Source organism: Photinus pyralis, unplaced genomic scaffold (genome assembly GCF_008802855.1).
Source record: "Photinus pyralis isolate 1611_PpyrPB1 unplaced genomic scaffold, Ppyr1.3 Ppyr1.4_LG5, whole genome shotgun sequence".
NCBI lineage: Eukaryota > Metazoa > Arthropoda > Insecta > Coleoptera > Lampyridae > Photinus > Photinus pyralis.
The window spans coordinates 40157952-40184887 of NW_022170596.1; the positions used below are offsets into that span (position 1 = coordinate 40157952).

General features: G+C 35.2%; 2 long non-coding RNA genes across 2 annotated transcripts; one reads left to right on the forward strand and one right to left on the reverse strand.

Moving 5' to 3' along the window:
• The first annotated feature begins 3131 nt into the window (after window positions 1-3131).
• LOC116170849 lies at window positions 3132-3587 on the forward strand. The gene is made up of 3 exons (XR_004145331.1): window positions 3132-3167; window positions 3226-3420; window positions 3467-3587. It is a non-coding gene; the product is annotated as an uncharacterized LOC116170849 (long non-coding RNA).
• Window positions 3588-7332: 3745 nt separating this feature from the next.
• On the reverse strand, window positions 7333-18085 carry LOC116172223. The gene is made up of 3 exons (XR_004145611.1): window positions 17669-18085; window positions 7959-7961; window positions 7333-7342 (listed from the first exon to the last, which is right to left on the reverse strand). It is a non-coding gene; the product is annotated as an uncharacterized LOC116172223 (long non-coding RNA).
• Window positions 18086-26936: the final 8851 nt, after the last annotated feature.

Sequence of the window (26936 nt, forward strand, 5' to 3'; positions counted from 1 at the left end):
TTCATACAAAGGTTACATGGCCGAGTAGTTTTATTAATTTCTTGGAAACCGATTTACTAGGGGCGGCAAATTTTAGTTCCAAGTCCCTTATACAAGGTAACTTAAAAGGAATTTCGTAGCGAACGGATGTAGAAAGAAGTTCCATGCCAAAATTTTGTTTCGTTTGTGAATTTTTTATACGAGTAAATATGAATTACAATTGTGAGAATGCCTCGCCACCCCCTGGAGTAAGTCATTTTGGCTCTTCCATATGTGAAATAATAAAATGTAGTTACATTTTAGTGCACATGAATAAATTTATAGTGTTCGCGGAGCCATCATAAAACAATACGTAAACGATTTTATTGCCAGCCGGCACCACTGTAAACACTATGCCTATATTTGAATAATGATTTCTATTTCCGTCTAGCAACCCTTTAAGGAAGCGCCAAGTGTTATTACAAATAGGAATAAATTGCACAAACATTGACGATTCGACTGTTTGTATATTACGTATATGGTACTTTAACTATTTAAATATATCAACTTTGTCGGACAAATAACAAGAAAAATAGTCTTCTCGAGCAAATATTAGGTGGTCCATTTTCCAAAGTAATTACGCCATTTTTCAACTATTATTAAACTATCGTTACTGCAACACTAACGTGAGAAATTAATTTCCTTTCTCAAGTTATTATCTTTTTATCGTGTATCGCTTATACATATACTGGAGGTACATGCGAGAAAAATAATCAACTTTTTTTCGTGCGCCCATTCCTCATTTAAATCGGAATCGTAAATTCGTAAAGTAAAACAAATAGCTAATTACGGGAGCGGTAATTCGGTAAATATTTGGTTTAATATCATATAATTGTTTTGGAGTAGGTATATGTACAAGAAAATTGTAAGTAACTCGTTACATCGCCCTCAATTTTATGTTATTTTTATTATTAGTCTTCGCATGTCTCACGCTTTCCAAACTGTTACATCAGGTCGGTGTGAATTTCTTCTATTAAGGCGATAATTGGTTTTTTTTCCTGCGAAGGACAGCTTGCTACTGTAAGAAGCACTGTTTGACTACAGCGAAAGATAATTACAAATAAAATGAAAATCTCATTATTGTTAAATGTAGTGCATAGAATCTGAAATATTTAAGAAGTTAATTTTTATTAGTTGCTGAGTTTGATTCTGAAACTGCTACCCAACCAAGGGTTCCAGCTCTTACCCCACCTGATTTTTACGTGTATCGACTAGCTAAATACTTTCGTTTTAAGTAAAAAGGATATTTTCGGTAAATTATCATGACCGAATACCTATAGAGTCGTTAATTTCTTGCAAAATATTTTTTTAATAGGAGTTTCCGTCCGCGTCTCGATAGGTACTTCACGAAAACATCAGTTCTGTATTTTAATTGGCGGTAGAAATAGGTGGATTCATTATTTACTAAAATTTTGTAAATACCTGCTAGCAGTATGTACAGCTCTCCTATTTTGCATATTTAACCACTTTCGATCGATCGAAATCAATTGCTATTCCATTACCCTACATCATAAAAAGTAGTAAAACTATTTCCAGTAAATATTTAAAAAATCAAAATAGTATTTTCACCTATGCTAAAAGATAGTAGTAGTTCCCATTAGATGATCTAAGAATGATTAAAAAAAATTCACCCATCTTCCTGCAACATCTTTTCCGTACAGTGGCTATCTGTCATTTACTCGAAACTCGGCACCCTTAGGGAAATTAGCGTTTCTAGTGGGAATTTTATGATCTTTTTAAAGGGTCCTCTTTCCAAAAGATCGAGAAAATGGCAGCGTTACAGCAGAGAAGGCTGGTATTTTTAAAGATTGCGGTCATACTTTTAGTTTGCTAAGTCCGTTAGTAATAGAATATATCTGAAAAATCCCTATAGACTTTTAATAAAGTATTCCATTTCAAAAGTGGTACAAGCATGTCCGTTTTGTTCTGGTTCCAAAATGTTGGCTAATAATGATCCTAGCATCGATTCTCTTGCCTTAGATTTTAAGTTCGACTTAAGTTTAAACAAGGCTTAATTTTGTTAGTGCAAATTGGCATTATTTCCGGCTAAAAAAAAATTTTAGTTTTTATGGCGGGCGCTCTTATGGAAATTTACATTGAGTGCAGTGGGTACAGAAGACTCTTAAGGATCTCTCCTCCATACATAGTTTTCGACTCGATTGGGATTGCGAAACGTATAGTATGCGCCGTTACAGAGATCATCTTCTGACCTTAATTTAATATTTTTGCATATTATATCTTAGTAAACACTTAATTCTTCTGCTTAATTCGAAGTGCCAATACATAATTAGTGAAGTAATAGATTGCTTATACCTGTCAATTTGATTGTCATTAATGTCCTACAAGTTGTTCGTCCTATTTTCATTAACGAGAGGAACGGAGATGGATTTCGCACGAAACGATAATAATCATTCAGGAAATGTTTCGAGATGAAAGTAATCTTGCGGTAGGTAATATGGAACTGTTATATGAACAAACGGGATACTTACTTTGCTTTATATAAAACGTGTTTTCGATGCTAATGACATTAATGCATATTAAATCATAATCTGTCAACATAATCCTCTCTAAATATTTTTATCGAGAGGATTGTTTATTTCCGTTAGTGTACCGTTTACTTTTACAGTCACGTAACTATAAATAAAATGTATTGTAAATGTTTTATTGCCAGAATGTCCTAAAATTAGATTATACCTACTCATATAACTTCATATTGTGATGTTTACTCATAGGTCATTCCTGCAGAGATATACAACAGAATAGTTATTTACATAAAAGTCAGGAAAATGTTACATTGCTGGCGAGGAAATATTGAAGGACGAGGTCTCTTTGGGCCGAGTCAAGTAATGTCATTTTACTGACGAGTTTTGTATTAAATTTTACCCGAAATGGTGTTTTAATGTAACATTTCAATTTTTATATGGAACCTTTGAGTAATGTCAATCTGTCAGTGATGACAGGAGTCGTTATAGACATTTGGAAATGTCAAAAATGCGGCCGGTAAAGTGACAGTGCGGCCGGTAAAGTGACAGGTGCGGCCAGTAAAGTGACAAGCGGCAGGAAACGTAGTTTGCTCTGCCTCTGTCATGGAAACTAAAATTTCCTGACAGAAAATAGGCATGAAAATGAAGGTTTCAGGACGATTTTGGGTAAATACAATTTATCCTCAAGAAACATCGACTAATTTCCCGATCTTTCAAACTTTAGGAAACCTAACACAAAGAAACAATTGTAATCGAAAACACTACTGTGCAATGTGGCTGATATGTGCATCCTACCCAAATGAAGTGGTACAGGATTGCAACCCAGAAGAATATGGAGCAGCCACATGATCGATGTGCGTGTTCTCCAAAAAATGCATGTTGGTGGGAAAATCGTTGATAGAAAGAAATGAAAATATGCGTAAGTAACCACGAGATATTTCGCGGAAAAAAGATGAAAAATTTAGTTAGTGAAAAATTCAGATTCGGCTGTGTGAAAAATAACCGTGGGGTATTTCGCCTCAAGCCGCGAAAAACGTTAAGAAGAAAATTACGCGTGAAGCCACCATAAGGAAACGCTTGCTCGGGATTGCGTCGAAGTGGCTGAAAAAGGTTTTTAACGCAGTGGCCGTAAAGCTGAGCAGAATGGTTAAATCGTCCGAAAAAATTCAGTTTAAGCCATCGAAAATCAACTGGTAAACTTTTATTAAGAAATTCTATATGAAAATATGGCCGTTTAAAGCTGTTCTGGTATGTGATTTAAATAAGAGGAGAAAAATATGCGATATGCCTACCTACACAAGGCCGCACACATAATACCGGGTGATCAAAAAGTAGTGTGGACAATTTGATTTTTTTTTTTTGTAGGCTTTTATTGGGATCACAGCCCATTTAGCCACATTACTTTAAACTTCTATATACGAAAAGGCATCATTACATATAAACAAGGATTAAACAGGGACACACGCTTCTCGCCAAGAGGTCTACCATGGCATTTTATATGACGATACGGAGTACGACCTTGTGTAATAGAGGATTATACATAGGGTGAAACAATTAAGGAAGCACATTAAGACAACACCGAACGCTGAAAAAATAATTGGGCCTACAACACTAATAACAGTTATCTTTTTGGTGAAATATTACAGTCGTATTTTGGACATCCTTATAAATTCTATTAGTGCTTCATAAACGATCAGATTGTTGGTGCACAGTAAGCTGGTAACGTTAGTGGGTAACGGCACACGTTCTTTATTTAATGTTTGAAGGAGCGTCACGCGCTCATTTTCGTATGTTGTGCAAGCTAGAATGATATGGTCCAAATCTGCCAATTCTTCACCACATGAGCAGGCTGGCGAATCTATAATTTTCATTCGGTACAGATGGGCTGGATAGCAACCGTGTCCTAATTTCAGTCTGAAAATTGTTGAAGAGAAGAACCTTGTCATGTTTTTCTTTTCATAGCAGCTCTTAAATTTCACGTTTCGATGTATATAACCATACTGTGTCTTATGCATCCCAATGGACAATTTGAATTTTCCGGAAAACTAAACATTTATAACGTTGATAACATACCAAATGTCATTTATGTAAAAGCAGTGGTGGATCAATTTAATCACTAATACATAAATAAACTACCTTCTAAACATGTTTGCCAATTCCTTAAGTAAAAAATATTAAAAACTTAAAGCCCCCAATTTAAACTGTATGCAGTTCTTTTTGATCACCCGATATAAAGAGCCATTGTTCTAATCGATACTATTGTGGTAAAAACATTGAATCTGCGGACAGAGTCGACTTATCCTGCGGACAAAATTGAACGTTTCAAATTTATATGGTGCACGGTAAGTAAGAACATAGGGATTTAACATGGGAAATTAGTTTTACGCAATATCCTGCCCTCCTGTACATTTTACAGAAAAAACTGTCGAGTTTAAAGTTGTTCAGAATACAAAACTGTTTTTAAATGTTTTATGGTGTTTGATCAACTCCTTAGCTAGGATTCATTCTGGAGCCAGATTGCAAACTTCAATTCTCTCGAGAGAATAAATTGGACCAAACGGGATATGCATTGCCTTAGCGATTATTCTGATGTAGGTACTTTTTTGGTCGCCTTTTCAAAGAAACAATCCGGCAAGACTAAGTACCTTATATTCTCGCATATCTCACCGTTAAATCTGTAAGCGATTTAAATTAGATCTTAATTAAGGTTTTAAAATGCTGAGTAATGGCGGAATTGTTCTGTGCGTTACGTTATTAGTGTTATTAATTTCATGCATGTAAGTATAAAATATCATCATCATCGCCGCCGCCGAATATACCATGATAAGCTATATAAAAAGAACTCGTTAATTTACGAAGTAAAGGTCCTATTAAGATAACGGTTCATCGCCATATAAAGATGCTCGCGGTACATACAGAAGTTAAAGAGTTTGTTGAACGGTAGAATTTTACTTTTACAGATTCGGGACACTTTCGTAACCTTGCTCGTTTAAAACGTTCCAATTTTTCTTGGACAACTTTAGCACAGCTTTTGTGCACGTAAAGCATGCAGTAGTAATACGTAAACACTACACACAAAAGTACAATAAACTACACTTGTCTATGTTATTACATGCAACAGGTGCAGGAAATATTAAGCACGGTAATCGTCTCCTTACTTTCTTTCAACTCATTTTCATTTTTTCACGAATAACTAACTGCGTATTGTTTGGCACGTTTACGATTATCGCTACTGTAAAATTACAGCTTGCACTGAAGGAACGTTTCCTTTTCCTCACGTTGCAGACGTCGCCAATTTTTACACACCTGATCGTTAACTACAAACACTTCCATGTTCCGCAAGCACCTAAACTATTCTTTGTTTTTGAAAATAACTAATCACGTTTGGCGTCACTATAAACACGTAGCCAAGTATGCTGTCATTAAATGAAAATGGCAAATTGTTCATTTTATTTCCGAACCCACAATTCGTAATGTAAAACCTTAGAAGTAAAGTTTACGTTACAACTTATAATCCAAAATTTTAAAGATTCGGATTGTATCTCCAACACTATCGCAAAACCTCCAACCCCCAAAATTTCGACTTGCAGTGGACCCTCCAAATGCCAATTGGTTGTGTCTATGCTACTCGTACAAAAAGGGTAACTAATAATTCAATCTCACAAAGCGGAACTTAGAATGGATGTAATAGAGGCTTTTAATGAACGAAATTTTGTACAGCATACCTCCGTAGAGTCCGTCCGTCTGTATGTCTGTTCCTCGTCTAACTCTAGAATGAAAAGAGACAGCGAATTCAAACCTTACTCGCCAATCGACTTTTACGAGTTTAGGTAAGGATCAGTCGAGGGATCAGTGCTATTGAATATGAGCCGTGTTTCTGAATGCGAGCTGAGAGTCAAAAAATTTCTCTAGTGAAAATGGTATGCGATTCTTCGTATCTTATCTAGTATTTGCTGGGAATCCAAACAAATTAAAAACGTGCTCATTCGTAACCGACGAAAGTGCATTTTTCCCGCACAGAATCAGTACTAACTCGGAAAACAAGTGTCTAATCCCAAAAAATCTTTTATCGTTCTGGTCTCGGGGCTGTGCTCCCCCGTATACGAAAAAAACCGCAACGAAAAATCTTAAACTGCAGGACTAGTGTAGCGGTACAGCAGACGGACAGAAGAACAAAGTGCGGACAATAGAGTTCAAATGCGTTAAAAAAGGAAGAACTTCCAATCAAGAGAATTCCAAATGTATTTCTAATTACATACTTCAATGCACATTTCCGTCTAATTCGACTCTCTCCTTTATGTGAGACTGTAAAATGGCAATGAATACGGAATTTCCGAAATATACCCATTATATTCGACAAAGGTCGCCATTTTGAAACAACAGATGAATCTTGGTACTGCGAGAGAAATTGATTATGTGGGTATTGTAGGATTCCACCCTGTATATACCGAAAGTGCCCTGTATGTGCTTAGTCGACAATCAGAAGCGGTTCAAGTTTTCTTGTACAAGAGGCTTTCATTTTTACATTGCTTTTGTTTTATACCCTGAGATTTATGCATTCATCATTCTCACACTGAACAAATTAGTTATTTGCATTTATATATTTGTGAACTGAACAGTACAATTTTGATTGAGACATAACGTAACTGCGTGCTTTTCATTTATTTATTCATAATAACGTAATCATGATTTAAATAATGTAAACAAGCCTCATTGTTTTGCAAGGAGGGTTTATGATATTTTGCTTTGTGTGAAATCTGGTCTATTATTTTTGTGTCCTTATCATGAACGTCATGTTCGTTGTAGGTAAGTTTGAATTTATTGACGTTGATTGGTTATTACTTATTACATGGGTCTGAAGTTAAATTATGGAATTTAAGGTCATTCGTTTAAATATGTGGAAGTTATCAAATTGTTTGATGTGTGTACTAACTTGTAGTTAGTAAACTAACATTTTGGACGTGAATGCGATTCCGGGGGTGGTAAGTAACTAAAACCGCATAAGTTCGGCACCTAATGGCGGGATTGACCTCAACTTTCAACTGTAGGGTTGCATTCCCTGGACGAAAGAGAAGTTACCTATCTTGGAGGCGAGATCTTGCTAACAAAAAATCTTCGGTTTAGAATCTATGTGCGATACTTAAATATGAATTGCGATTCACTGATTTCCTCATATTGTGTCGTTAGTTTGATTGACTAGCAAGGTAATATAATTTTCCATCCAATTTCTCACAATGGACTTTTATGCACCAAATATTAGTCACATTTTCTGCACTTCACCATTTCTCAGAATTTTTGGTAGCTGCTCACCTGACCCTTGTTTTTAATCTACGCACTACAGTATATACCTTTATATGTTAAGTGCTTTGTTTTCAACTTTTTTCGATTAAAAAGTGTACATACAGCTTCCACTATTAAGAAAAACCATTGTGTCAAAAAAAACCTTGAATGTTTAACACCCTCACACTAATAAAATTCTACTACTGTTTGTGTAATGAGGTTTCATAAATAGAAAAACAGCTATACAGCTTGCATTTTGAGCATATCTTTAAGAAAAGTCATCATACCTTCGTAATTCACGTCCGTCCGTCCAACTGAGGGTTTAAGATCTATACGATGTACAAGTTTAGTTGCAAGCAATGCGATTTTTTGGATTTCTTGTTGTTACACACTGTTGGTATCATCTTGCGATGCATATGAAATTCCACTTACAATCAATGGTTCATTAAAGCAAAAGAATATTAATTTTCCATCCATTAAGGTTTGGTTCCTTTTTCAACGAAATCCGTACACAAGGACACAATTTATATACACAAGTTGATTTAGGAGCAGGTTATAGTCTTCATTATACTAAATTTCAATATAATCCGTCAACACTTCTAAGATTGGTGACCTGAATATTACGTACAGAAGGACAGACATAATGACATGATTCTGAAAACACCTACCGCATGGCCAAAATATATCCCTTTCCAACCACATACCACATCTGTAGAAGCAAGGAAAAGCATAGGCTTGTCCAGAACCATTTAAATTTTTCTCAAATATTTTCAATTATATGTGGGCTAAAGTTTCAGGATAGTCATTCAGTCGCGAGATAAGGTAAAATTTATAAAAGTAGAATACAGCTGAACTACATCCTGCTATTGATAAAACTGCAGCCTTTTTGCTGAGGTGTAAGAAGGATTAGTGATCCGTGGGCGAGCGCGGAAAATGTTCAAGGCGTTTTGAACGGCCGTAGAGCTCACGTTAAAGTCTCAGAAGCAGAAATAAAAATTAGTTTTGAGCCGTCCTAGAGATCACGTCAAAAGAACAACGAGTTTTTAGATTCGCGTTGAAGCTTTTGTGAGGTAAAGTTAAATTGTCCAAATACATTGGAAAGAATAATATAAAAAGTTAAACAAAAAAAAAACAATAAACCACAATATATTATAATATTTTAATTTTAATATATTATTGTCGTTTATTGGTGTTTTTGTTTTCCTTTTTATAAGTTCAACAGCCACAGGTGTTCCAGTGCTTCCAGTGGAAAGAAACTTTTTCAGTGCAACTAGCAGGTGGTGGATTGATATTTAGGAGATTCGAACAATTATAAAAGTACTAGGGGACTTTTGCCGTCCGGAAATCAAGTTTAGAGTGGCACGTGAAATCATTTAACAAATAGTTCCATTTAGAAAGCAGAAGTTCCAGGAGACAAATTAGATCTATTTCGAGTTCGCTTTACGGCGTGCTATTAACAAATCGTATGGCGAAAGTGGGAGGTTAGTCCGTGCGTATTTTAAGAACAATATTGCGCAATTCGAACGTGGTCATCACCAGCCCCAGTTAACTAGTAAAAAGGACTGCCATTAAGTGACGACATTTGCTGTTAATTGGATCATTTGGATTGCGAGCAGAATCTTCCGTTACCAGCCAGAGATCAACTAACCGATTTCCATTTCCTGGAATCCTAAGTAAAGTGCGATCCAGTTTTTCCAAAGATGAACAATTATTAGAGACTAGTTTTTGGATATCTTACAAATCATTTCTGCTTAGAGGTATCTTGCTGCGAATGCGTATAATGGGGTGAATTAATCTATGTCGAATTCCGAGTCAAATTCTCTTGGCAAATTTTATGGAGGGTGCAATCTAACGGGGGCCATTCCGCTGCAGTTGAATAATTCGAAATCCAATACACCAAAGAGCGAGCTTTGTTGGACGGATACCCTGGAGAGCGAATGTTCCGGGGCGAATTTATCGAGGAGTTTTCTATCGTGAATTTAGCACACACGATTAGATTCTATAAGTTAATAAAGCAAGATCATTAGTTTATAATCTAAAAAATATATAACAAGGTTTTAGAAAACAGAATTTCAGTTTTCCAGTTTTGGAGTTTCAAGTTGCATTCCAGTAATGGATTCTATCTGGGATTCTATGCTAAACTGCCATCAAATTAAAATCACCAGTACATTCGTGGTGGCTGAGGAACGGCTTTGTCTGTAAGTTGTCTTCTTCGGTTATAACGTGAAACAAGATGCAAACATACCTATTGAAAAGAGGAATACCTATATAACTCCTTTACTCCTCCAACCCCCAGGTTTTTGGTATGCTTTTTATGAAGGAAAGTGACAGTAGTAGATTTTTCCGAGGAAAGCGACCCATGCAGTAGATTGAAAGCATGTACTCGTACTTTATAAAATCACGTGAAATCTGGATCGGTAGCTTTGTATAGCAACTTTTCTTACAACTTGTTTGAATTTTGATCATTGAACTATTCAGCATAATGCTTGCTGGAAGTGAAATTTCACACCAATACCGCGTATTTTAAATATGTCATTGCTAAGGTAACGGTGTTCACTATCTGTAACGGAAATCTATTATGCGCATAAAAAAACTGCTTACTCCGCTAATCGTAATTTTTCCGTATATTTACACTTGGAATACCTGCGAATCAACTTTAAAGAGCAAAACCTCCGACTTTTTTGCAGTATGAATTAAATAGTTCATAAGTAGATAACTAGACCATGAAACCACACAGAATAGTTTTCAATTGCGGTGTAATCTTCCTAATTTTTAAATCAATAACCAAGGTTTTTTTCTTCCCCGTCGTTAATTTAAGATGGTATTATTTCTTGCAAAAAATAAAAGTTGAAAGTACCCAACTCTGTGATCTTCTTATGTGTTATCGTGGCGGTCAGACTGAGATTAATTAAACCATACGCGTATGCGCTTTCACTTACCACAAAATGGTATAAAAATTTTGCCGACAATATGAGATTTCGATTAGTAGCCGGTTATTAATCATATCCACGATCGGGTGATTTTTCTTCCTGAGTAAATTAATCATTATCTCTGCATGTGCTTTCTGGCTCATGGCTCAAATTATTGTAATTCTATAGGCAACGATTACATTTACTGGTTAAAGAAAGTAAAGTTACGAGATTGGTCTTTAATTCTATCATTTCTATCAATATTGGGTATCGGGTTTCAACTGAGGACACTTTCCATTTCATTTTAAAAGTTGTTTGTTATGTGATTGCCAAAAATAGATCTCGTGGCGTTATTTCGCTGACTAAATCAATTTCAACTTGGTCGAGTTTGAGAGGCCAAGTGTTATAACAAATAACTGTGTTAAGAAATTACCACTAATTAGCAGTTTTCGATATTTCCTTCATCTTATTTATAATTATAACAGTACTTCATCACATTAACATATTTTATACTTCCTTGTGGGCGGGAAAAAACGTTTTATGTACCAAGCAAAATAAACATGCGGTATTTTATCATTCAAGAACATTTTGCGAACATTCTCGTTCAATTGAAACCTCGATTGAAACAGAGTACATTGACAAGTGTTGAACATGATTAAAAAAACAATAAATTTGACTGTCTTTGGTGTTCAGGAACTAATAGTTTACATCTATCACTTCATTCTACTTGGAAGCGGATTGATGCACAAGCACAACGGGCCTTATACTCTTCCCCTCGCTCAACCTACCTTGGGTTTATTTGGAGCTACATAATATAGGTCTTTGTGCAAAATATGTCAAAAACGCAATTTTGATCGTATTTTTGTTCGCGTTGACATCCAAATATAAATTCCTTCGGAACACTATTAAAGAAAAACCTTCACCAGTTTAGAAAATTCTCCCTCGCCAGGAATTGGCTCATGTTCAGGAAATCTCGATTTCAAACCGCTATGTACCTACTCAATTCTAAAATTTGTTTCTGTTTTTGTAACAAAATTCGCCCGGGTGAATTAGCCTCCGGAAATTCTCCCTGCAGAATATTCGCCTCTTGATAAAGTCGTCCCCGGAAATTTCGGCTCCCATAAGAATACTCGCTAACTAGAAACTTGCTCCCGAGCTTGCTCCAAAAAACATTCACGTTCATTAAAGCTATCCTCCAAAAGGAGCACTTGGCCCTATTTTGTGAAAAACACTCCCCCAGAGGGACAACAGGCTAATCAGATGTGGGAATCTTAGGGATCGAATTACTCGAGGACGAAAAACCCATAAAGAGCGTTTAAAAAAGCGGCAGAGCACCTCGATGTGACCCCACAGAGTCATTGGATTTGACCCATTTTCAATTGACTTGTTACATGTGGTATATAAGTCTACTGTGCAAAGTTTCAACCTCGGTTTCAACAGAGGTTCAAGCGTTTGGCAGGGACAGAGAAGCGTGACCCCACGGGGTCATTGGATTTGACCCATTTTCAATAGGCTTATTACATGTGGCATATAGGTCGACTGTGCAAAGTTTGAACCAAATCGGTCCAAGCGTTTGACAGTTATCGTGATCACGGACAGACGGACACTATCGACTCCCATATAAAGCTTACATCGCTTTACTCCTCGCTTTGCTATGACGCTTAATAATTGAACTGGACTGGAGACGAGTTTACTTAGGAACAAATTGTCAAAAAAGAACAACAGAGCGAATGTTGTCACAGAAATACACTTTAAGCCTGCATATACAATAAAGTCGACCATTTGGGATTTCCTGAATGTGAACTTTCCTTTGAAGCTAGATCCTGACAGTAAGGTGTTCCGACGAGGGCAAATATTTCTCGAGCGAGTATTCCGGGAGCAAATTTTCCGCGATCGAATATTCTTCCCCTGTGGCGAATTTTCCAACTGGAAATTGCATCACACTTTCCACAATGTTTCCGCCATCTTTGAATGTTTGTACTTTCCTAAGTGTAGCCCTCGGTTTCACGTTTTTCAAATTTCATTTCCTAAATACCGAGAATTTTTGGAAATTACTGATTTGATAATATGCCATACGTTTTGCTTGTACGTTTTTCAATTTCTACTTTGCATGACATTATGTTTTGAATTTGAATTCTGTTTTTAAATCATCCATTAGGTATATGCAGGTGCATCAAGCTCAGAAATAGTAGAAAGGATCAATTACTCATAATAAAAGAAAATGACCTTATCGTAAGGGTAAGGAAAAAGCGTATAGGTGTGTAAGTAGTAAAGATAGATATTATCAAATTGCTTAATTTCTCACAGGGAAACATTATTCTAACATTCAAGTAGCATTTTATTCAACATGGACATGCAACGGGAAACTTCATTGCGTAAATAAATGCATAAAATCCTGATTCTATTACTGCTTTAACATTACGTATATTTATGGCGTGAGAATGGTTTCATAGTCAACATATTACAAGTAATAAAGCAATTATCTTACATTAAAGTGTCTACCAACGTTTAAAGTTGCTTTTTTATTGCTAAACAACGTAAAACACAGAGAAAAGCGCGATGAGAACACAGTATCGTAGTAACAAAAAAGAAATAAATATCAACGTTATACGAACCGAATAAGAAGGGTCGGGCACTTAGGTATAAACGAGGATATAAACAAATATTTTAGTATACGCACATTGTTTATTGTACAAAGAACCTTGAAACTTAATTGCTATGTGTGGATGAATTAAAAACGAAGGGCATAACGGAACGGTAATTTACTCGGCCAGCAATATCAGTTTTGCACAATTTAGGTGACCATGTTTTTTCAAAAATTGGTTATCAAATTCTATTATTAATTTATTAATTGCTTGTAGGTACTTGTTCCTAATCCAAGAAAGAGAACAAACAGATTTCAGAAAAATATCAACCGGACATAGCATATAAACAACGATCCTTTGATCAGAATGAGCATAGTCATCAAAAGTTCTCATAATTCTCTTCTTTGGACGTTTTCCCCACAGAACGTTGTAGTCAGATGAGGACTTTTCCCACCGAAATTGGGTCATAATTGCTGCTTTAAATTGTTTGTGCAACATTAAAGTGATTACCATCAAAGAATCGCCAAGATTGTTTAGATCAGGGGTCAGAACTACACGCTACGAATAACAAAATGAAAAAATACATCCCTAAAGCGGATATAAAAAAGGTCAACTGCGCTGCTTAATAAAGTAAACATCTTCGAAAATATAGATACAAGGGCACAGCCAGCGAATGATCAGACTCATCAATCTCAGTTAGAAAATGAATGAAATTAGAAATTAGGCCAATTAGAAGACATTGGAAACGTTAGTGAAATAGAGCTACCACTTTTTTTAAACAGTTAGCTTATAGTGAACCTGCTGCACTGAAATCAGTTTTCCCATCTACCACGAGCGAATTGATTTTTTAAACCGGTACAGTTTTGGCTAGTCATTTTCGACTCGCCCACGCGTAATATTCAATTATTAACGATTTAATCAACGGATCATGAGTGGCACCTAATCTCGCAGTAACGAAGCTTGAAAGGCATTCGATTGATGAAATGGCGTAACAAAGAAGTGATTAGTACAATGTATACGTCTAAATCAATAGATCGATTTTTTACTACTCGCACGTTAGTACATAAGGGAGGTATTGCATTGACCTCCCCCTTTTTTTATGGAAATACACGTTTTGAAGCACCAGGAATACGAATCAAACAAAATCCCGATAACGTCGGTCTGTCTTCCTTCTAAACACTCATTTTCGGCTAAACGGCTGAACCGATTGGAACCAAATATGGTATATTTACTGAATTGAATTGAGCAAATTGTTGTCCCTAATACCTATAGGAAATTTCGAGAAAATAGCTGGAAATATTAAGGAAATGGAAATAATTAGAAGAAATTCTGAGCAAATATTAGAACATTTTGGGGAAATAGGAGGAAATTTCGACGGAATGAGGAAATTCTAGGCCAATATTTGGAAATTTTGAGCAAATAAGCAAAAATCTAATAGTAGGGGACCTAGCTCGAAATCCACTGAACGAGAGTGATCAAAATTCGAATCAAAATTTTAACCGATGGAGTTCTACTTTGGCCTATCCGAGTATGCTAAAATCGACCGTCTGTTACTTAACGCTCTGCGTACTTCTTGCGGTACCAATTCTAAATGGGTTTTTTTAAAGAAAATAAGTTAATGAAAACGTTGTATAGCTCTTAGAAAAATATTTAAAAAAAATCGCGAACATTTGTTAACTCAGTAAAAAACAATTCTTAGTCGGTTTTTCACGAAGCATCTACGGATATAACTAGGTTACGGTTGGACTCGCGGTTGGATGAATATAGCTGATTTTTTTGCAGACTAATGATTCGTACTGCCAATGACTTGACAGTGTTTCTTTTTTAAATTTTTTCTCTAATTATAAGATCTTATTATCTTGTTATTATAAGATATCTTATAATTAGAGAAAAAATTTAAAAAAGAAACACTGTCCTAGTGATTGGCAGTAAGGAAGTATCTCGGCTTACCACACAAATGTACAGAAATCTTCTCGAATAAGAGAACAACATTCCATCTTCAGCCTCGTCTTCAGCTTGGAGGCAATCAATATACGAGGCCCTATGCTTTATACAAGATGTCAAATATAGCAATGTCCCTATAGCATCTGACTCTTTTATCGGTATTGGAGAGCCTTTAAAGCCTACAAGATACAAAAACCAACTCGTTTATTCTAAAAATTAAAAAAAATTGTCAACTGCTTGGAACAAAAAACACTAATATTCTCTCGAATATTCTCAACTCTATGATTAATCTAAAAACTTTTTTGAATGCTAAAAATTAAAAAGAATAAGTGGAAATGTCAGGGAAGCTTGGAAATAAATGTGGAGTTCAACAATTTTAACAATGGTTGCCCCCGAATCTATAATCTTCGCTTTAACCATGAAAAGTAGAGAGGTTCTAAGAAATCGGTAATGGTCATGAACCAAAGCAATTCTACCGATAATAATGAACAACCTTTTCACAGCAGTTATTTGGAAGCGGCATCAGTATCATCAGTTATGGTTCAGTAACGACGGATTCCTTATTATCCTTATCTGTCCGACTGAATTGACTGAAACAGGAAGAACCACCCAGTGCATATTGCCATTTATTAATGTATTGTATAATACTTACGTAATTAATACAGTTTTCCAATATTTAACAAAAAGTTTAGCAGATTATAATTTAAATACATTATATTGTGCACGCTGGGTACAAATTCAGTAATGTAATTAACTGTAACATAGCAAATGATAACATAAAATTGGCATATGGGCAATATGACTTAACAATAAGATACTAACAAATTTGCTGTGACTACCACAAATACCACCCGCACCACATTACAGGTAAATTACTTATTACGTAACGTACGAGCAAATAACCCTATAGGTTTCATTAAGAAAGCGGAGTCACCATTATTTATGAAATCCGAGATGAAATCAGAAAAATGAAAATTATTATTTTTAATGATTTGTAATGAAATTATTGAAATGTATTTAAGTTCTTACTAAAGTACTTAGTATGTACCATCAAATTTTCCATGCAATAGTTGAGCCCTCGGTTTAGCTATAATATAAAACAAGATCGCATACGATTTTCAGTAGGGGAATTTTTTGACATTCAGCTCGCATTTGGAAACACGACTTTTAATCATATTCATATTCAACAGCATGGATCCTTGAACTCGGAGAAATCGATTGGCGATGGTTTGAAATCACTATTTCTTTTTGTTACCGAGGTAGACGAGAGCCAGACGGACAGGCAGACAGACAGACAAAACCATCACATTTTTTCTTTTGAAAAATTCCGCTTGAAACGTCAAAAATTGCCAGTTTTTTGTTACTTTGACTTACTATGTACATGCGCGATTCTTCTTTTCAGCTCTTCTTTTTATGACTAAAAATATAATATGTGTACCAAATTTGGTTCCAGTAGGTTCAGCTGTTCAGCCGGAAATTAGAGCACTGATAAACAGACCGACATTATCGAGATTTTGTTTGATTCGGATTCCTAACGCTTCGAAACCTGCATTTCTGGTAAAAAAGTGGGGGGGGGGTCATTTTTTACCCCAGTGCAATACCTCCCTTATCTACTAACGTGCGGGTGGTAAAAATATAGTTAATATTTTGATAAGTTAGATTAAATTATGTAATGTACAAAAGAATATGAGTATGTAAAAATAACTTTCGAGATTCAGATAACTGACGCACAACATCCAAATTTCCAAATGTGACACTGACAATATGGCTCGACAATAGGTAATTCTGATAACGTTGCACCTAATCACGGCTGGAATGTATGATTCATGTTATCTGCGTAACGTAGTCAAAATCTCGTACCAATATACGAACGAAAGCGAATACGGTCAATATGTTAAAAAAAACATCAAGCCTTGACAGTAAATCAAAGAAAAATTAAAAATTATAAACGGCTATAAATCGATATCTAAAAAAGATTGTGTGGATTTATATACCTACCAAATTAAAATGTTCTATTTAAATAGCGTGCATAAACTCGTTTTAGGAAAGATGGGCATTTATTTTGGAATAAAAATAAAAAGTTCAAAACCATGAGAGACAGAAGATAAAAAAAAGCACGAGAGAACCAGTTATAACTTCAATCATCTACAACTTCCGCATGTGCGAGATTAAATATAATTAGGGAATTACGGGTGTAAATGATAAAAAAGTAGAATACTACCTTTTCATTAAATGGTGCAAAAATTTACATTGAATTACTTATATTTTCCGCAAAAAATTTTAACAGGTGTGCTACTTTTTGCTTTTTATCTTTAACCGAGTTGCTTATCTACCTGCACCTGTAGTTTACGACTTCAAAAAGCCTGCGGAACTATTCGCACCAACGCATTTTAATATTTTATCACTTGTGGACTTCTTTCCAAATTTGGCCAAATTATTTAAAACTCACCTTCTCTGAAAAATTCCAAAGCTTCCGATTCACTAAAGGCACTTCGCAAACAAAGAAAAACAGTCACCTTTTTCAGGATAAGTTCGAAAATACGCACTATTTTCCGCGGATTAGAATACTGAAGGTCTGTTACACTCATCAAAAACAAACCAAAACAAAAAGAGTCTTATAATTCATTATTTATTATGTGTTGTTTGTACCGGTTTACGCGACCGCATGTATTCAACATTCTCTTGCACTTAGTAGCCCCACCAACACTAAAAGTTGACGGCGGGCGGCGAACTGGAATTCACATACATTTTTCAGAGATGCAACCGGTTTTCAGTCGTGAATGTTCGTCGATCTTGTAGTGGTGCATTTTTGTCAAAATTCCTTACCCTCTTCTTAAAATTGATCCCCATGCAAACCTGATCATCATCGACATCTTTTTGCGATTGCTATAAAGACTACATAGTTGCTGCATTTCAATTTCAGTACGCGTAACTGTTGGAAAATGAGAGGTTTTCTAGTTCATTCATTCCCACATCTGAAAAAATAGAATAGTGATTCAAATGCCTGGTAAAAGCGAATTTTTTAGAGTCGATTGAATTTTTATTCAACTTATTCAGTCTTCAATATGACTTGTCTTGTACTTTGGAAACTGTTTTATTCGCGATCTCATTTTCATCACTTCTATAATTTATTTCCATTAAAGCTGCGTATTTGGAAAGATCTGCATTTTGTATATAGGCCATAGCATAAATAGGAGCTCAGACGGACTGGTAATTTTTGCTATCAAAAACCAGGTTCAATGCCTTTATGAACATAAAAATGCAAATTAACTGTTATGACCGTCTCTTCTTTTTGTAAAATCGTGCGATTTGTGGCAGTTATTCCCTAAAATTTACACTACTGTAAATTGTTACAAGATACGAAGAATCGCATACGATTTTCAGTAGGAGAATTTTTTGCCACTCGGCTCGTATTCGGAAACCAGACTTTTGATCCGGCTCATATTCAATAGCACTGATCCTCGTGGAAATCGTTTGGTATCGATGTCTGTTTTCGTTCTCGAATTAGACGGGGAACAGACAGACGGACAAAACCATCACAGAAGAGGAATTTTTTTCTTTCCAAGAATTCCCCTAAAAAGGCTGAAACTAATGAATGCAATGGTGATATCCTAGCTGGAATATCACTGCTCCATCATAAATAACTATTTTTTGTTTCGTTTTACAACACTTTATGTGGAATGATTACACTCTTGGTACCTACTTGGACAGCTATCTTTCAACAGGAAACCAAATCACTCAAGTACCTAGTCGATATTTCTTATTTACACGTGTACCTGTAACGTAGGTACCTACTACAGTAAACCTCCTTCAATTTATTATTCCTTTTTCTCTTTAAAGTTCAAATGTAGTTAATCGTTTTCAATCCATAAATAAATTTGGATGCTTCTATAAAGCAAAGCAATTAGCTAGCTAACACATATCAATTTCATTAGAATAGATCATACTGTGGCCTCGTTTGCTAGAACAGTATCTAATAAAATCCCAGCCACTTAAAGATAGATGAAAGATATGGTCCCACACTATTCACTAAAAAAAATTAAATCTTCTTTTATTGCTTCAGTCGCAATATGCGTTATTTTATATAATTATAAATTATATAATTTATATAAATGTTCTTTCCATCTACCTCTGGAGTAGGTACCTGGTTTCGAATGCAAACATTTAAAGTGCCTATTCTTTAAATTTCATTAAATCATTACCATGAATTGAACATTAACGATTTCTAATTGAATAAATCCTTTATTATACTCTTATATACAATCAAACATTATATACAGTGTTAGGTACTATAATGTGCTTTTAATTTGTAGTAATACAATTACAGCATTGGCATAATGCGTTTGACATTAATTGCGCATTTTAACATAATTACAATTTTTAGGCTATCATCACAAAAACGTTGATTTTGTGGTCGCTTTTGCGGCCATAAAGTTTCACTTTATTGTACGCTTCTGTCAAACTTTACTTTATTGTACACATCTGTCAAACTGTACTTATTTGAAACTGATGTGTGAGAACCAGTAATCTGTTTGATAGAAAGCGTCTATCTGGTCTGTCCTCATCAAGGATTGGGTCCATCCACGTGCGTTTTTTTTCATTTTCAGACTTGTAGGAATGTTTCACACTATTTTGCGTAATCACAATGTTCACATTTAAAATTATAGTTTGACGTTTCAATCTTTGCTGCTTGCAGAGACCTTTTTGAAGTGTAGAACCAAAACATGAGGAAGATGTTATTGCTTACATTATTATACGAAGAATCACCAGCAATTAACCGAGAACACAAGTAGCTACCTATACCTACCATCAAAGTAGGTAATCAGGTTTCTAATAATTGTACGTTAACTATAAGGTCTTGGAAGCCACAGTTACGAAGGACCTATTGCATTTGACATTATTAAAATCTTGTGCAACCGAGGAAGTTGCGATTGTACTTTTACTCTCAAACGCCTGCTTTTATATCATATATGACTTAGGGTCGCAAGCGCAACGCTTGCAGCTTCCAAAATTTCATTTGGGGTATCTGAACTGTCGCTATCACCCATTTTGATACGCACAAAACACACGCAAAGATGCTAATTATAATTACATATGACAGGAAATGCTTTGTTTTTAATTGTCTAAGATAACTATGATTTTCAGAAAAAATATGTTTATGAGCAAATTTTTTAATTCTTTTTTGATGGTCGCCTAAAAAATGTTGCGTGCACCTTAGCCAAAAGTGATTTGTTAGGCCTCATCTGAATTGCGGCCTCGGCTACCGCCTCGGCCACAAACAGCAGCTTCGGCCAAAAAAGATCACTTTTACGGCCTTGGTACACAAATAACTATTTATGATCAAAGTAAAAGAAAGATTAACTTGATCTACCTATGCATACAATGTTTCTTTGCTTTTGCAGTTTGCGTGTAACATTAATAAGGAAACTATTACAGTGCTTTTTTTTTAATAATATTGTAGATAGTCCTATTATAATAAAATGGTTTTTAGGCGAAAGATTTTCAAAAAAGCTTATACTTTACCGAGTACTAGGCCGGTGAATACTGAAATAGTCACTTATGTTATGAATAATCTATGACAGCGAGTACGAAAATTAGATTAACAATATGATTTTATGAGTACCTACTTATGAGCAGCCCTTGCAAAAAGTTAGATTGTATTGCATAAACTATTAAATGAAGTTTACAAATTTGAGCTATTTTCATGTGACAATGAGTAATGACTACAATCTGGCTATATGTCCCCTTGAATAACTAATAGCATCATAACAGCAATTCGTTTGCAATTATGTTTGAAGGTACAGTCACCAATATCGTTGAACATTTTTGTTTACTATCAAATTTAAATTAAAAAATTTTAAGAATGAGGTATAAAAATAAATAAATTACACTATGATTTAAATATTATGGTGGCTATAAAATGTTATATTATGTTACACTTGCAATACGAACTTTGGTTTTATATATTACAAATTTTGATTGTAGGTAGGTAGGACGTATTATATCTACTAAAAGTTATTAAAAAATTGATTAATTGTTAAATTCTATAGTTTTAAAAACAAACAAAAACTGTTCGTAAATATTTATTTATTATGCCCATGATTAGATAGCTACCTAAGAACTTTTTTGTCTTCTATAAATACCTAATTTTTAAATTTTTTTAATATTTACTCGATGGGCAGAATCTACTTGTTCCCTTGTATTTCCTGTGCGTAGTAAATCAAATTCTAACGTGTTATGCAAATGCTGTCGGCATAGTTTCTGTTTTGAATCGATCCCCAAGTAACAATTCTCACCGAGAATCGGAAATTAAATACTAAATACACATATGCATATAGTAGAGTGCGCGGAGACTCATCGTTTACTGTGTTGGGAAACTATGCCACCGCTGTGTTTGATATTTTTTTATTTTTTAAGGGCTCTGCAACTTCTATACACTAGACGCCACCGTAACCTACGGAATCAACTTGTTTCGTTAGGTATGAAATTGGGTTCTGTTGAAAGATTAATGTTAGAACATTAATAAAACGTATTGAGCTTCAAAATAATAGAAAAATAAAGAAGTTCATAAATGTCATTCAATATTCATCATATATTTTTTTTAACATCAACACACTTTATAATTTATAAAATATTTTATGATCGTACTTCAACACCTCCCCTCGATTAAAAATATTTATAAATTCATATAAAGAATACTACATCAAAACTTACTTCTAAGTTCAAAATAGGGAATATACAGTTTTTTAAATATAAAATACAAATTACCTCCCCTTATTTCATATTTAAAAAATCTTGATTCTTAGAGTAGACCTATAGCCTTAGCAAACATTCCTGTTTTGGGCCCCGACAGGGATTTCGTGAAGAGGTCAGCAAGGTTTTCTGATGAAGGTATATATTCTACTTTGATCATTCTGTTATTAATACATTCTCTCACAAAATTGTATTTAACAACAAAATGCTTACTTCTCTCCATTATATTTTCATTTTCTGCAATTGCAATCGAACCTTGATTATCACAATAAACAATTTCTCTTCCATAAATTAAATCTTCTTCACTTAATTCACGTAACAAAGTTTGTAGCCACAGAAATTCACACATTGACTCATAAAGGGCGATATACTCTGCATGAGTTGATGAACTGGCTACGCATTTCTGTTTTCGGCTTTTCCAAATAACATTATCGAGTTCTAATCCATCAGGTACTTCCATCAATACTTCCTCATCCAAACTGCTATTGAGGTACGCTCCGACTACATCTACATGATCCAACCTCCATCCATGATGTACAGCTAGATAGGTCAGAAGTCTGATTGATTTCTTCTCCACTACAGGACTCATAGTTTCAAAATAGTTTACTCCGTGAGTTTGACGAAAACCTTGTGCAACAAGTCGGGCTTTATACTTCTTAATGTTTCCATCTCCGTTTTTGATTGAGAACACCCACTTGCATCCTGTTACCCTTGCACATGGTTGTCGTTTTATAATTTTCCAGGTTTCTTGCAAATTTAAATTCCGAAATTCTTTATTAATGGCATCCTCCCATGCAAGTGCGTTTGAGCTATTCACAGCTTCCTCATAACTGGACGGAATCTTCTCTTCATGATTGTAGAGTTGAGCAGACATACAACATGGCAATTTACATAATTTTCTTGTTACTGGTGCTCTACTAGATTTTCTTAATTGTACAGGTCCTTCGTCAGTATTATCGATTTCAGTTTGCTCTTCTCCTTGGCTATGAATCATTTCTTCTATTACAGCTTCTTGATTTTGAATTTCCAGCTCTCCATCTAACACGTCTTGATTTTGAGCAACCATTTCTCCTTCGGGTACAATTTCAATAGCATAATTTTTATCTTTAGAGATTTCAGACCACAATCCTTCTTTTTCGTTTAACTCGCTTAGGAAATTGCAGTCATAATTCTTAATCTTAAATATCTGAGTTTGGTTTCACTTGGTACTTTCAATACAGGTTGTTTAAATGGAAAAATCTCTTCCTGAAAAATTACATCTCTCCTGATGATTACCTTTCTTCGCTTCAAACTCCATAATCGGTAACCGTCCTTCGTATTTTCGGCAAATCCAATAAGCACACATGTTTCCGCTTTTGATTCAAATTTCGTTGATTTAGATTTCATTGCCCATGCTTGGCAACCAAAAATCTTAATTAAATTTGCTGTCTCTAACTTTAATTTCTTATTGTGCCAGATTTCGTAAGGTATTTTGAAGTCAATTGCAGATGAGGGGCACCGATTTCTGATAAAAACTGATGTCATAATTGCTTCTGCCCAAAAATCCATGGGTACACCGGATTCTAACGTCATGCATCTTGCCATTTCTACCAGAACGCGGTTCTGCCGTTCTGCCAGACCATTTTGTTGCGGACAACCTGGTGCACTTCTCCTATCGTTTATCCCATTTTCGTGCAAGTACTTCTCGAAAACATTTGATATGTACTCGCCACCATTGTCACTTTGCAGGGTCGGTAACTTTTTCTGTTGATTTTCCGCTTCCTTATGAAATCTCACAAATTCAAGAAACGCTTCATCCTTCGTCTTCAAACATTTGGCAACGATATAATGAGAGTAATCGTCAATAAGAGTCATAATAAATAATGATCCGCCAATAGATGGTGGTGAAATTTTACCCATTAGGTCGCTGTGGATGATCTGCAATACTGCTGTTGTTTTCTCACTTCTTTTCTTAGGAAAACTAAAACGACTGAATTTTCCTTGAATGCAAACTTCACATTTCTCATCATCTTTATTTGGTTCTTCTTTTAAATTTTTGAGAAAAGGAATTCTCAACAAATTCCTTTTATTCACATGTCCAAATCTTCGATGCCATAGCTGCATGTTGTTGACTGCTCTACATGCTAATCCATTCTTCTGTTCAATGTTAAAATTTTTATTTCTTATATCCGCAGTATTTACAACGTATACCCGAACCTTCTTTACTCTAAAGATCAGCTCATCATTATCCAAAACTACTCCTCTTTCACCAGTGAACATGACGTCCAAACCTTTATCTGTCAACCTTGAAACAGACATCAAAGCACATTCAAGATCTGGAACGAAAAGTGTCTCAGACAACGTGATCCTGAATCCTCCGTCTTCTTCAGGTGTACGAATCATGACGATGCCTTTGCCTTCTATCTGAGCTTCGTCCCCATTTCCCATCTTGATGATGCCACAGTAATCTTCATCCAGTTCGACAAATTCTTCTTTCAATGGTGTCATGTGATCTGATGAACAAGAGTCTAAATACCAGCATTTCCGCTTCATATTGCCTTTAACTCCTACTGAACAATACGCTTTGGCTTTGTGGACTGAATCGACAATTTCACTTATAGCACTACTTGCCATACCTTCCTTCTTGTATCGTTGTTGTCTCAAGAATTCCTTCAACTCTGGACAGTCACAAGATTTGTGTCCTAAATTTCCACAGGTGTAGCACTTGTAGACTCTATCTTCATTTCTACTTTCTCCTTTAACTCGTTGAGTACTGTTTCCATGATAGACTCGATTGTCATTTCTATTTTCTCCTTTAGCTCGGTGAGTATTGTTTCCATAGTTTTTCGATTTCATACTTTGGTTTGCTTTTGAGTTCTGCACTGCTTTCATAGCTTTGACTTCGTCTGTTTTTGTCGACAGTCCGTCTAATCTGATTTGACGTTTCTCTTCCACCAACAATTTACTTATGATGTCATCACGACTTAAACTTTCTTGATGTTCCAGTGTTCTAATGAAGATTTCATATTTGTCCCTTGGAAGACCCCTCAGAATAAACAATGAGAGAGCATGTTCATCAAAAGTTATACCGCAACGTAATATTTTTCGGTTGAGATCAAGAATTTTTGAAATGTACTCGGTCATTGAAGTATCTCCTTTCTTTATGGTAGTTAAATCTTCCAGAAATTCAAGTTGATGCATCACACTAAAATCTTGGTGTAAACTAGATAGGGTTATCCACGCTTTTTCTGCCGTTTTATGTCCTCCTATATAGTCAATATATTTATCACTTACCGAAAGTAAAATAAGTGACAACGCTCTGGAGTTCTTCTTCTTCTCCCCTGCGTTGAAGCCTTCTATCAAATCTTCACCGCCAAAACCAGGATCAACTGCATCCCAGCATTCTCGCTGCTCCATGATCGCCCTGGCCTTAATATGCCATGCGAAATAGTTGTCGTCTGTGAGTTTGAGTCCTCGATCAAGACCATCATTGTAATTGTTCATCGTCATTATTACTCCTTCTAAATGTGATGAGACAGCTACACTCCTCCTTGATGTCTGGATACGTAAACTCTGCTAACTACCGATCGAAAAAATGTACCTGCACGACGTCTTTAATCCAGTTACAGTAACACACACGTGATTCTATGTAACACTTTTCCGGATTTAATTTTTGAAACACTAACGCGTAAGTCTCATAATCTGTTGAAAGATTAATGTTAGAACATTAATAAAACGTATTGAGCTTCAAAATAATAGAAAAATAAAGAAGTTCATAAATGTCATTCAATATTCATCATATATTTATTTTAACATCAACACACTTTATAATTTATAAAATATTTTATGATCGTACTTCAACAGGTTCCACTACGTTTTGAGATTGCAATATTCTTATTTCCTCCTGCAGATTGGGGTTTAATGATCCTCTCGCGCTGTGACGATTGGAAAATTCGACGATTGTCGGTTGTTCTGTAGTCTCATTTGAGCTAAATAAAAATTAAAATAAATTAGAGCGACACGATTTCTGTTTTATATTGATAATGCCGTTGTTATTTCTTCGTATTTGAACATGTTTATTTCTAATTGGTACTTACTGTCCGTGGTATTGTCGTAGTCCATCAGTCTTAGCACAGATAAATTGGGTATTTTATCTGTGGTCTTAGCCTCTGGCATAATAGTGGAAAATGGTATTTCCTCTACGCCTCTGAACACCAAGCCTCTGGTGTCTTGTTCATCGGTTTAGTAACAAAAGGACTTCGTCCAGGTTTATCATAAAAAAGTCTTTAACGTCTTTAAGTTTTCTTGTACTTTGTTGTTAATAGTCGGATTAAAGTGCAAGGATTAATCCTCCTTCCCAGCGGAAGACCATTTTCAGAATTAATCTTTGAGTGCTTGAGATGTTTAAACGAAAAACGTTACTCCGCACTGTACCTGTTCACTAAAATCGAATATCGAAAATAGCGTCCGTATCAACTAACAGTCGCAGTCGAGATACAAGACTGTGCTAACAAATAAGCTGATTTAGCAACAGTAGTAGCAACAAATCGGCGTATTTCGGTATAACAAAGGTAGATACTTAAATAATACCCTGCATTTTTTAAACTAGCATCTAATACTATAGTGGTCTTTTTAAAATTTTTCTTTTTTCAGACAAAAGAAACCATTTTATAAATACAAATATGGCACAGACTTACAGACGCATTTGGTAGAAATACTGTGTACAATTTAGTTTAGATAATATACGATAACCCGCAAGTTTGCGTTAATCACAGTTGGTCATATTCTATTAGGTAGGTAATTAGGCAACTTCTGTCCCAATTTACTGTTAGTTTAATAAAAAAACAAAAAAAATCTGGCTGAAATGTATTCATTACTTTATGATAACCTTCACGATAACCTTACAGGTATCATCACTAGCGGTTCGTCTGTTTGCATGATACTAGAACTTAGGTAACCGTTAAGTTGTAGTATCATGGTCTGCT